Below are 12255 nucleotides of genomic sequence, written 5' to 3' on the forward strand. Positions count from 1 at the left end.
GACCGATATAGGAATGACAAGATTATGGGTAAAGAAAGTCCCAACAAGTAGACTTAGGTAAAGGCAACTAAAAATTTTAGTAAGAAAGTGCGTGTAAAACTAGGTTAGTCCTTTGAATTTAGTTGGTGTACCTGGGTTTCAGGTGTCATGTCGATGACAAGGTTGACTTGTGGTGATGGAAAGGGCTACTGAGCATGATGGCTACAAGTTTAGTAATAGATTACGATTGTGATATAACTATATGATAAGAATTTTTGGTTAAATAAATTTAGTATGGTAATAACGACTTGCGGGAGTATCTAAAGTTGTGGTTTTCTACTATTTGGTGAGTATTGATCGTATAGAAAGTTATAGGATGTGCTTAGACACCGCTCGAATAAATTTGAAAAGAGATAGAGTCATAAATGAAAATAATTAGTGGGATGTAGTTTAACCTTCATAAGGAGGCGAGAAAAATGATAGTTACTCTGACTGCAAGGCCAAAGATGTATCTTCAGAAAGAGTGGATAATTGAATTCAAAGACAGGTGGTTCCATTTGTTTTTCTCTGATTATGGTAATAGTGTTACGTGTCATTTATATAGGTTAAAAACTGATGGATAAGGTTCGAGAAAGAAGTCTACAGGCGTTCGACTAGAGTATGGTGATAAGTTTTTTTTGTGGTTTTGAGTTTGGTAACTGGTACAATTGGGTTTTTAACGAAGGATATAGTAAGGTCAATGGAGAGGTGATCAATGATAATCTAAGATACGTAAATTCATAAAGATCTTCAAGGTGTGAGCTAATGTTGATAGATAAGAGAATTAGGTGACACAGTTGGAATCAATATATTCAAGCTTTTCATTGTGAGTCTACGTTCATGGTAGTATATTTTTTCAAGGTATGGATTGATAAGGTAAGAAATGATCGATCACATCGGGTACTGAATATTTAGAAGGACTTCTCATGGCTTGGAGTGTAAATTTGGTTACTTCTGATTGTTAAAAAACCTAAGAGGGGTTTCACTTAAAGTTTTGGTGTAGAGGATGAGGTAAAATATCATGGGTTGTTGGTTAAAGTATAACGTTGGTAACCGAGTTAGCAAAAGGAACGAGAGTCTGGCATTTGGAATTCACATCATGGGAAAAATCTAAGAAAGTGAAGAAATAAGACATCTCGTATAGACCCTTGGTTCGAAGTTGAAGGTTGTATGGATTTTTGCCTTTGAATTCAGATATGACCATGCAATGTGAACTAGTTCGGCACAGACTTACTAAGGCTTTATCAATGACTTTTATGAAGTTGGGTTTTGATTTGAGTGACACGCAATGATGTGTGGAAGAAGCTGCATTTTATGTTGGTTTGGATTGTTTGAATTATGCTAGATGACTTTATGAGGCTGGAAGTTACTGAGAAAAGGGAAATATTGGCCCATGTGGAGGCGAGATCTTCTTTTCTTGACGAGATTACAGGAAAGCAGTTTAATGATGAGAAGCTAAGCCGAATTTGTGATATGGTCTTGCAAGGAGAGGCCAATGAGGCTGTTATTGATGAGGAAGATGTACTGAAGATTAAGCGGCGGATATGTGGTCCCCGTGTTGATAATTTGATTCAACCCATTCTTGCAGAGGCTTACAGTTTGAGATACTCTATACATCCTGGTGCAACCAAGATGCATCATGATCTGAGACAACATTATTTATGGAGTAGAATGAGGCATGACAAATTGATTTTGTTGCCCAATGTCTGAATTGTCAACAGGTAAAATATGAGCACTAGAGGCTTGGAGGGACGCTTCAACTAATGCACATTCCTAAATAAAAATGGGAAAGGATTGAAATGGATTTTGTGGTTGGTATTCCAAAGACATTAGGTAAGTTTGATTCAATATGGGTGATTGTTGACAAGTTAACTAAGTTGTCATGACCTGACCTAGGGCCTAGTCATAACACAACGATTGGGATGCGAGGACCCCAACCATAAGCCATCTTAGAATTCATTTCATACATAAGGTAAAGATCAATATAAAGATAAGACGAAGTAATCATAAGTGGGTAAGGGACTTAGGAAACCCAACTCTATAAATATCCCAACCGGACTACACCAATACATCGTCTAAACATTCCTCTAGTTTAACCTTCGATGGGGGCTTAGAACAAGCTCCTAGCTCACCCTAACAATAGGATAAATGTCTAAGCAATAGAAACATGAAATAAAGTCTTGTTCTCGGTAGAATGACGACTCACCAACTCCTTGGAGATCTAAAGAAAACTCTACCCATGAGCAGGGTAGTCATGAGTGTCATCCGTCCCTAAATTATGAGACAATGTAGGCAAAATATGCATTAGTACGTTTGAATGTACTAACTATGTAAGGTATGCATGAAAAGTAATAGAACATAATCAATATGCCATGAGTATAGCTTGAAAGCAATTTCAAAACATAAGAAATTCATGGTCAATGCATATCATAAAACTTCAACTTTCAACTCATAACTTGATATCTTAAATCTTAACTTGAACTTGTGTGGGATAAGACCTTTAACCGACAACTAAGACCATGCTACCTACAATATGGAATCCAATGATTCCTACATTGAGAAGGGTTGATGACTCCTACATCAAAACAAGAGAGGCTACCATGATAGGGTATACTCAAAAGATAACTCAACTAAACTCAATTGGGTTATGTGGATCCACTAGCTATGCCATGAAGGCAATCTACGTGGGCAACGTAGTTTGAGACTTTAGGTTGCTACTAGGATTCCCTTGGATAACCAACTGTGTTATCCGACCGAACCCTATTTAGAAGTATTCTCGGTGCTTAGTGAATAACCTAATGAAAACTCATAAAATAGTAGGAAAAGATAGTAACAACCTATCAATCCATCTTTAAAACATTAGGAATAGCTCATCTAACTTGGTTATTCATAAGAATATATAACTTCGGTGATAATTGTACTTATCACCATCTTTAAACATCTAATGATCTTAACTTTGATCATTATCTCAACTTTAACTTAAGAAATCATAGTCTCAGTTGTAACTCATAAAAAGCTATCTTTATAAATCATTTAGTCATGATTAACTCATAAGATCATCTTTAACTTGATCATCATGGTAACTTTCATTATAGAATCATAATCGCAACTTTAAACCATAAAAAATTTACTTAAAGATCATTGAACTCATAATCTATTCATGAAAATCATCTTTAACTTTATAATCTTAACTTGGAGTTAGCTTCATGCATGGGCATTCATAATTCAACTTAAAATCATGCAATTCATATGAAAACATGCATCTAATGATCATTGACATCATCTAAACACAGAATTATATCAGTCCAATGCAATTCATCAAAACTAGGGTTCATAATCAATTGAAATTGAAAGAAACTATGATAAAATTTTAGGACTTCATGGGTGAAAGGAACTGATAAATCAATCCCTACATACCTTTCTTGAATTCACTAGGAATTGAAGAAAAACCTTGAAGAAATTTGGAAACCCTAGCTTGGATTTGGAGAGAAACCGTGAGAGACCTTGTGAGTTCTTACCTTGGAATATTTTGAGATAATAAATTGATTAGGAAGGGGTTTTGCATAAAAGAGTATTTATAGACTTTAACTTGGCCATAAAAGTGTCTAGGTTCATTAAACTAAATTTGGAAAAGACACAATTGCCCTTCATTAAATCTAGAAAATTGAACCTATGGACACCCTTCTACAAGTCGTCGAAGTAACGATGAGTCGTCTAAATGACTCATCCTGCAGGCCTGAGAAAAGAGCCTAAAAACATAGTCTTTGAAGTTTATGAACGACCATTGTTTACGACCCGTCATCTCAGGAATGATCCATTCTCAACACTTGTCCTGTAGGTCTAAAAACCTACAATTATACTAGTCTTTGAAATTTTAGGACGGGTGTTTCTTACGACCCGTCATTTGTTCTACGAGCCCTCCTGTCAAGTCGTCATCTTGGCCTTAGGGAAACTTTGAAAAAAGCTTACAAACTTTTGGTTGACAAGGGGTTTCTACGACCCTTCTTCTCGGAGATGACTTATCCTAAAAGGTCGTAGAACCTCTCCTGAAGGAAACTTCAACTTTCGTTCGAAGGGTCACTCTACGACCCAACCTTACGAGCCGTGGAAAGCTCTACAAGCCATAGCGAGACTCGTTCATACGGATGGGTTCGAAATTTTGAGACTTTTCTCCTTGGTTCCAACTTTCCAACTTACGAGGTCTTATAATATATCCCCTTTGGAAACATTCATCCACGAATGAGATTAACTTATCAAACCAAGGATATGGAAAGAGGACTAGCAACCCAACATGAAATAATGACATCTTAAAATGCATGGAACATGAAAACTTCAATGTAACATAAAATCATAACTTTAAAATCAACTTTTTCATGAACATGCATGCACTGAATGACATAGGAGGAACTGAATACTTAGGAGTTCAACTAGTTTGAACAAGAATAACTTACTACTTTAGGCTTGGGTAGAGGGAAAGAGGTTCGGGTATCGTTTTATCATATCCGCCTCCGCCTCCCAAGTAGAACTTTAGACTTGTTGATTCCTCCATAACACCTTTGACGGACACAACCTCTTTGTTCCTTAACTTCTTGTCTTGTCGGTCTAAAATTCCCACTGAAACCTCTTCATAAGTCAAATCTTCCTTAACACTAAAATCTTTCAATGGCATAATGGAGTTTGGATCACCCACCTATTTCCTCAACATCGACACATGAAATACCGGGTGAACCATAACTAACTCAAGTGGAAAATCTAACTCATAAGCAATCTTGCCAACACCTCTCAATATCTTGTAAGGTCCTAAGTATCTAGGACTCAACTTCCCTTTCTTGCTGAAACGCATTACACCCTTCATGGGTGAAACTTTCAAATAGACCCAATCGTCCACCTCAAATTCAAGCTCTCTTTTCCTCACATTGGAATAGGACTTTTGATGACTTTGAGCCATCTTCAACCTCTCTCTTATCATATTTACCTTTTCCATAGCATTGATAACCAGATATGGAATAATAAAGGCCATTTCACCCACTTCAAACCATCCCATTGGGGATCTACATCTCCTCCCATACAGTGCTTCAAGAAGTCATTTGGATGCTAGAATGATAACTATTATTATAGGCAAACTCAATCAATGGCAAATGTTCATCCCAACTCCCTTTAAAATGAATAACACATGCCCTTAATATATCTTCTAAAGTTTGGATCGTTCTTTCGGCTTGACCGCCGGTTTGAGGATGAAAAGAAGTACTTAACTTAACTTTTGCACCGAGACCCCTTTGAAATGACTTCCAAAAGTGTGAAGTGAAATGTGTACCTCAATACGATATGATGGACAAGGACACACCATGAAGTCTTACCAACTCTTGAATGTACAATCTTGCATAATCTTCAGCACCATAGGAAGTCTTAACCTATAAAAAATAAGCCGACTTGGTTATTCGATCTACAACAACCCAAATAGATATATGTTGCTTCTTAGTACGAGGCAAACCCATTATAAAATCCATATACACATCTTCCCACTTCCAAGTAGGAATCTCGATGTCTTGGGCTAGACCTTCTGGTCTTTGATGTTCAACTTTAACTTGTTGACAATTTGGACACATAGCTACAAATTCTGCTATGTTTTTCTTCATGCCATTCCACCAATACACTTCTCTCAAGTTACGATACATCTTGGTGGAACCCAGATGAATCAAGTATTGAGAACTGTGTGCCTTATTCAATATCAACTCTCTTAGACCATCAACATTAGGTACACACATACGACCTTGGTAACATAGTACACCATCTCCCCCTTGAGAGAAAGCCTCAACGACGTTTTTGGCAATCGACTTCTTTAACTCAACCAACATTGGGTCTTGGTCTTTCTTGGCTTAACATATACTACGAGAGATGATTCTGAACCCTTACGAACAAGAATATCTCCGTCATTGGAATCAACCAAGAGCACACCTAAGCATGCCAATCTATGAAAATCTTTAATTAATTCTTTTTTATCTTCTTCAAATTATGCCACACTACTCATGGGAAATCTACTTAGTGCATTGGCAACCACATTAGCTTTACCCAAATAATACAACACACTCATATCATAATCCTTTAGCAACTCAAGCCATCTCCTTTGACAAAGGTTCAAATCGTTTTGCTTAAACACATATTGTAGCCTCTTGTGGTCGGTAAACACATACACATGGACACCATAAAGATAGTGTCTCCAAATCTTCAAGGCAAACACAACCACCGCTAGTTCAAGATCATGCATTAGATAGTTTTGTTCCTGCACGTTAATTTGCCTAGAAGCATAGGCTATTACCTTACCATATTGCATCAATACACAACTAAGACCAACTCTTGAAGCATCACAATGTACCACAAAACCATTTTAACTTTTTGGTAAGGTCAAGATAGGAGCAGTAGTGAGATGATCGTTCAACTCTTGGAAACTCTTTTCACATGATTCCAACCATTGGAACTTCGCCTTCTTTTGCGTCAACTTGGTCAAAGGTGACGAGATCAATGAAAACCCTTCCACAAATCTCCTATAGTATCCATCTATGCCTAAGAAACTCCTAATATCCGAAGGAGATAATGGTCTGGGCCAATTCTTAACCACTTCAATTTTCTTAGGATCAACCATAATCCCTTCACCGGACACAATGTGACAGAGGAAAGCCACCTCCCTTAACCAAAACTCATATTTTGTTGAACTTTGCAAATAATTATTTGTCTCTTAGAGTTTGCAACACAATCCTCAAGTGATTTGCATGATCCTCCTCATTCTGAGAGTATACCAAAATTTCATCAATGAATACAATCACAAACATATCTAGGTATTTCTTGAACACCCTATTCATTAAGTCCATGAAAGTCACGGGACCATTGGTCAAACCAAAAAAACATGACTAGAAATTCATAATGGACGTACCTTGTCTGAAATTCCATTTTGGGAAGGTCAGCCTCCCTCACCCTCAATTGGTGATAACTGGAACGAAGATGTATTTTGGAGAAGTAACTTACCTCTTGCAATTGGTCGAACAAGTCATCTATTCTCAAAATTGGGTACTTATTCTTGATGGTTACCCTATTCAATTGTTGGTAATCAATGCACATATGTACTGAACCATCCTTCTTTTAAACAAACAATACGAGAGCACCCCATGGAGAAATACTTGGCCTAATGAACCCTTTATCTAATAAGTCCTTCAATTGATCCTTCAACTCCTTTAATTCCACCAGATCCATCCGGTAAGGATGAATAGAAATAGGATGAGCATCCAGAAGAAGGTCTATACCAAAATCAATTTCCCTTTCAGGAGGGACACTAGGTAAATTATCAGGAAATAAATCAGGAAACTCATTTACAATAGGGAATGACTCTAAGATAGGGGCTTCAGAATTCTCATCCTTAACCCTCACAAGATGATAAATACAACCCTTGGAAATCATCTTCCGAGCTTTAAGGTACAAAATGAATTTGCCCTTAAACTTTGAGTTGCTACCCTTCCATTCTAGGACTGGATCATTTGGGAATTGGAACTTAATCACTTGGGTTCTATAATAAATAGAAGCATAACATGTATATAGCCAATCCATCCCATAGATGATATCAAAATAGGTCATCTCAAGCTCAATTAGATAACATAAGGTAACTTTATGGAAAACCGTAACCAGACAACTTCTATAGACTCTTTTAGCCAAAACCGACTCACCTACGGGAGAATAAATAGAGAAAGGCTCTAATAATGTCTCAAGACTAACATCAAATCTCATGGCTATATAAGGGGAAAAAAAGATAAATTTTCACCCGGATCTAGCAAACTATAAACATCATAGTGAAAGATCGTAATATACTCGTAACAACATCGGGCGTCTACTCCACCTCTTGCCTACCATGAAGAGCATAGAAACTATTATTGCGTTGACCACCCTTTGGTTTCACTTGGTAACCTTGAGTAACTTGGCCTTGAGGACGAACATCTTTATCGTTACATTCCTTACCATGATGACCCGGCTTACCACAGTGGTAGCACACATTCAACCAGGCTAGGCATTCACCTTTGTGGTTCTTACCACACTTCTTGCATGCGGGAGTAGCTTGGCCAATGGAAGCACCTCCTTGAGGTTTAGGGTTGGGCACCCTATCTTTGTCAAATCTTGGAGTATTAACATTAGAATACACTTGGATAGAGTACCTTTGGCGAGAATGAGAACGTCCACCACTTCCATACTTAGCACGAGAGAATTCACTATCATCGGTCCTTGGCCTCTTAGACTTTCTATTCTTTAATTTTAACTTCTCACTTTCTACTTGATCCGCATAGGTCATAAGTCTAGATATATCAATCTCTCAAATTAACATAGCCATTTTGCACTCCGTTGTAACTATATCCAACACACCTGATTAAAATTTGCTCATACAAGCTCTTGAGTCAGTGACCATGAATGGAGCATATTTTGAAAGTTGAGAAAACTTGAGGGAATACTCCCTCATACTCATACCACCTTGCTTGAGGTTAATGAACTCTTTCAGCTTAGCCTCCCTCAACTCTATTGGGAAAAAGCAATCACGAAACACCCATTTGAACTCATCCTAAGTCACGAGCTCTACCTCTCTGGCCTCTCACTTTTCCATTGATCAAACCAAATTTTTGAAACACCCCTAAATTGGTATGTAGCCAACTCCTCCCTTTCAACTGGACTAATCCCCATGATCTCAACAATCTTATGAATAATATTAACAAACTCTTGGGGATTCTTATCAACTTTAGAACCCCAAAACTCTGAAGGATTCATCTTTATGAATTCACAACCTTTGTTGCAGCCATGCTAGCATTCAGATTCATGAGATCAACCACTTCATGATTCACTTGAGCCGTAACGGCTTGAGCAAGTCCTTGAAAGGCCTGTCGGAACTCGGCATTAGAAAATTTATCATTCATAGGGTCATTCAGATCTTGTTGCTCCTCTTCAACCTTGCTCCTTCTAATAGGGTATCTTCGTGGAGGCATATTATAAAAATTACAAAGAACAAGCATTAGAGGGACTTAACCACTCTACCGCTCGACATATATCATGAAAGAAGTAAGACCTTTCCTAAAAGGTTTCATAGCCTCTTATCCATGGATGTTGCGCACTTCATGCCAATCAATAAGACTCTACTTAACGCGGCATGTTAGACTCCCTAAGACTCCTCTAAACCTTATGCTCTGATACCAAGTTTTTCATGACCCGGCCTAGGGCCTAGTCGTAATACGACTATTGGGATGTGAGGGACCCCAACCATAATCCATCTTAGCATTCATCGCATATATAAGGTAAAGATCAATATAAATATAATTGAAAGTAATCATAAGTGGGGTAAGGGACTTAGGGAAACCCAACTCTATAAATGTCATAACCGGATTACACCAATACATCATCTAAATATTCCTCTAGTTTAACCTTTGACTGGGGCTTAGGAAAAGCTCCTAGCTTACCTTGCAATAGGAGAAATGTCTAAGCAATATAAATATGAAATAAAGTCCTGTCCTTGGTAGAATGAGGACTCACCATCTCCTTGGAGATCTAAAGAAAACTCTAGCCATGAGCGGGGTAGTTGTGAGTGTCTTCCATCCCTACATTATGAGACAATGTAGGTAAAATATGCCTTAGTACGTTTGAATGTACTAAGTATGTGAGGTATGCATGACAAGTAATAGAATGTAATCATTATGCCATAAGATGCATGACCAATCATAATGAGCATAAGTATAGCTTGAAGTAATTTCTAAACATAGGAAATTATTGGTCAATGCATATCATAAAACTTTAATTTTCAACTCATAACTTGATATCGTAAAGTTAATTTGAACTTGTGTGGGATAATACCTTTAATCAAAAACTAAGAACATGCGAGCTACTATATGGAATCCAATGACTCCTGCATTGAGACAGGTCGATGACTCCTTCATCAAAATAGGAGAGGCTACCTTGCAAGGGCATACTCCAAAGATAACTCAACTCAACTCAACAAGGCTATATCGATCCACTAGCTAGGCCATGAAGGCATCCTACATGGGAAACGTAATTTGGGACTTTAGGTTGCAACTAGTATTCCCTTGGATAACCAACTACTTTATCCGACCAAACCCTCCCTAGAAGTTTTCTCGGTGCTTAGTCAATATTCCAATGGAAACTCATAAAATATACTCATAACATAGTAGGTAAAGATAGTAACAGCCTATCAATCCATCTTTAAAACATTAGGAATATCTCATCTAACTTGGTTATTCATAAGACTCTATAAATTTGATGAAAATTGTCCTTATCACCATCTTTAAACATCTAATGATCTTAACTCTAATCGTTATCTCAACTTTAACTTCAGAAATTATAATCTCAGTTGTAACTCATAGAAAATTATCTTAATAAATTATTTAGCGATGATTAACTCAAAAGATCAGCTTTAACTTGATCATTATGGTAACTTTCATCATAGAATTATAATCTTAACTTTAAACCAGAAAAACTTTACTTGAAGATCATTAAACTCATAATATATTCATGAAAATCATCTTCAACTTCATAATCTTAACTTGGAGTTAGCTTCATATATGGGAATTCATAATTTAACTTAAAATCATGCAATTCATATGAAAGCATGCATATAATGATCATTGACATCATCTAAAAATGGAATTATATTAGCCCAATATAATTTATCAAAACTAGAGTTCATAATCAATTGAAATTAAAAGAAACTTTGATAAAACTTTAGGACTTCATGGGTGAAAGGAACCGATAAATCAATCCCCACAAATCTTGATTGAATTCACTAGGAGTTGAAAAAGAACCTTATAGAAATTTGGAAACCCTAGCTTGGATTTGGAGAGAAACCTTGAGAGACCTTGTGAGTTCTTGCCTTGGAATATTTTGAGTGAATGAATTGATTAGGAGGGGGTTTTGAATAAAAAAGTATTTATAGACTTTGAACTTTGCCATAAAAGTGTCTAGGTCATTGAACAGAAATTTGAAAAAGACACAGTTGCCCTTCATTAAATTTTGAAAATTGACCCTACACACACCCTTCTATGGGTCATCGAAGTAATGATGAGTCGTCTAAACGACTCATCCTATAGGCTTTAGAAATGACTCATCTGTTCTCTAGGCTTGTCCTGCAGGTCTGAAAAACTACATATATACTAGTATCTGAAATTTTAGGACGGGTGGTTCTTATGACCCATCATTTCTTCTACGAGCCATCCTGTCAAGTCGTTATCTTGGCCTTAGGGAAACTTTGAACAAAGCTGATGAACTTCTGATTGAAAAGGGGTTTCTAGGACCCGTATTCTTGGAGACGACTCAGCTTAGAAGATCGTAGAACCTCTCCTGAGGGAAACTTCAACTTTCATTTGAAGTGTCACTCTACGACCCAACCTTACGATCCATAAAGGGACTCGTTCATATAGATGGGTTCAAAATTTTGAGACTTTTCTCCTTGGTTCCAACTTTCCATCTTAGGGAGGTATACATAAGTCTGCGCACTTCATTCTACTTAAGGTGACTTATAATGCAAAAAGTTTAGCCAATATCTACATTCGCGGGATTATTTGATTATATGGAGTTTTGATTTCCCATCATATCAAATAGAGGTACATAATTTACTTCTAACTTTTGGAGGACCTTGCAGGCTGAGTTGGGTACTAGATTATATCTTAGTACTGTATTGCATCCTCAGACCAATGGGCAGTTTGAGAGGACAATTCAAGTGCTAGAGGATATGCTTTATGTGTGCGTGATAGATTTTAGTGGTCATTGGGATCAGTTATTATCTTTGATAGAGTTTTCATACAATAATAGATATCACTCAAGTATTGATATAGCTCCATTTGAGGCATTGTATGGTAGGATATATAGGTCTCCCATTAGTTAGTTTGATGCATTTGAGGTGAGACCTTGGAGAACTGATCTTTTGAGGAAATCATTAGAGAATGTGAAATTCATTTAGGAGAAGCTTCAAGCAGCTCAGGAGAGGCAGAAGGAGTATGCAGACCGAAAGGTCAGGGACATAAGTTTATGGTGTTGTTGAAAATTTCGCCCATGAAGGATATGGTGAGATTTGGTAAGCGGGGTAAGCTCAGTCCAAAGAATATTAAACTGTCTGAATTTCTTAAGCATGTTGGAGAGGTGGACTATGAATTGGATCTACCTCCAGACTTGTCTGGAGTATACCCAGTATTTCATGTGTTTATGTTA

The sequence above is a fragment of the Solanum dulcamara genome, chromosome 6 (genome assembly GCF_947179165.1).
Source record: "Solanum dulcamara chromosome 6, daSolDulc1.2, whole genome shotgun sequence".
Classification (NCBI taxonomy): domain Eukaryota; kingdom Viridiplantae; phylum Streptophyta; class Magnoliopsida; order Solanales; family Solanaceae; genus Solanum; species Solanum dulcamara.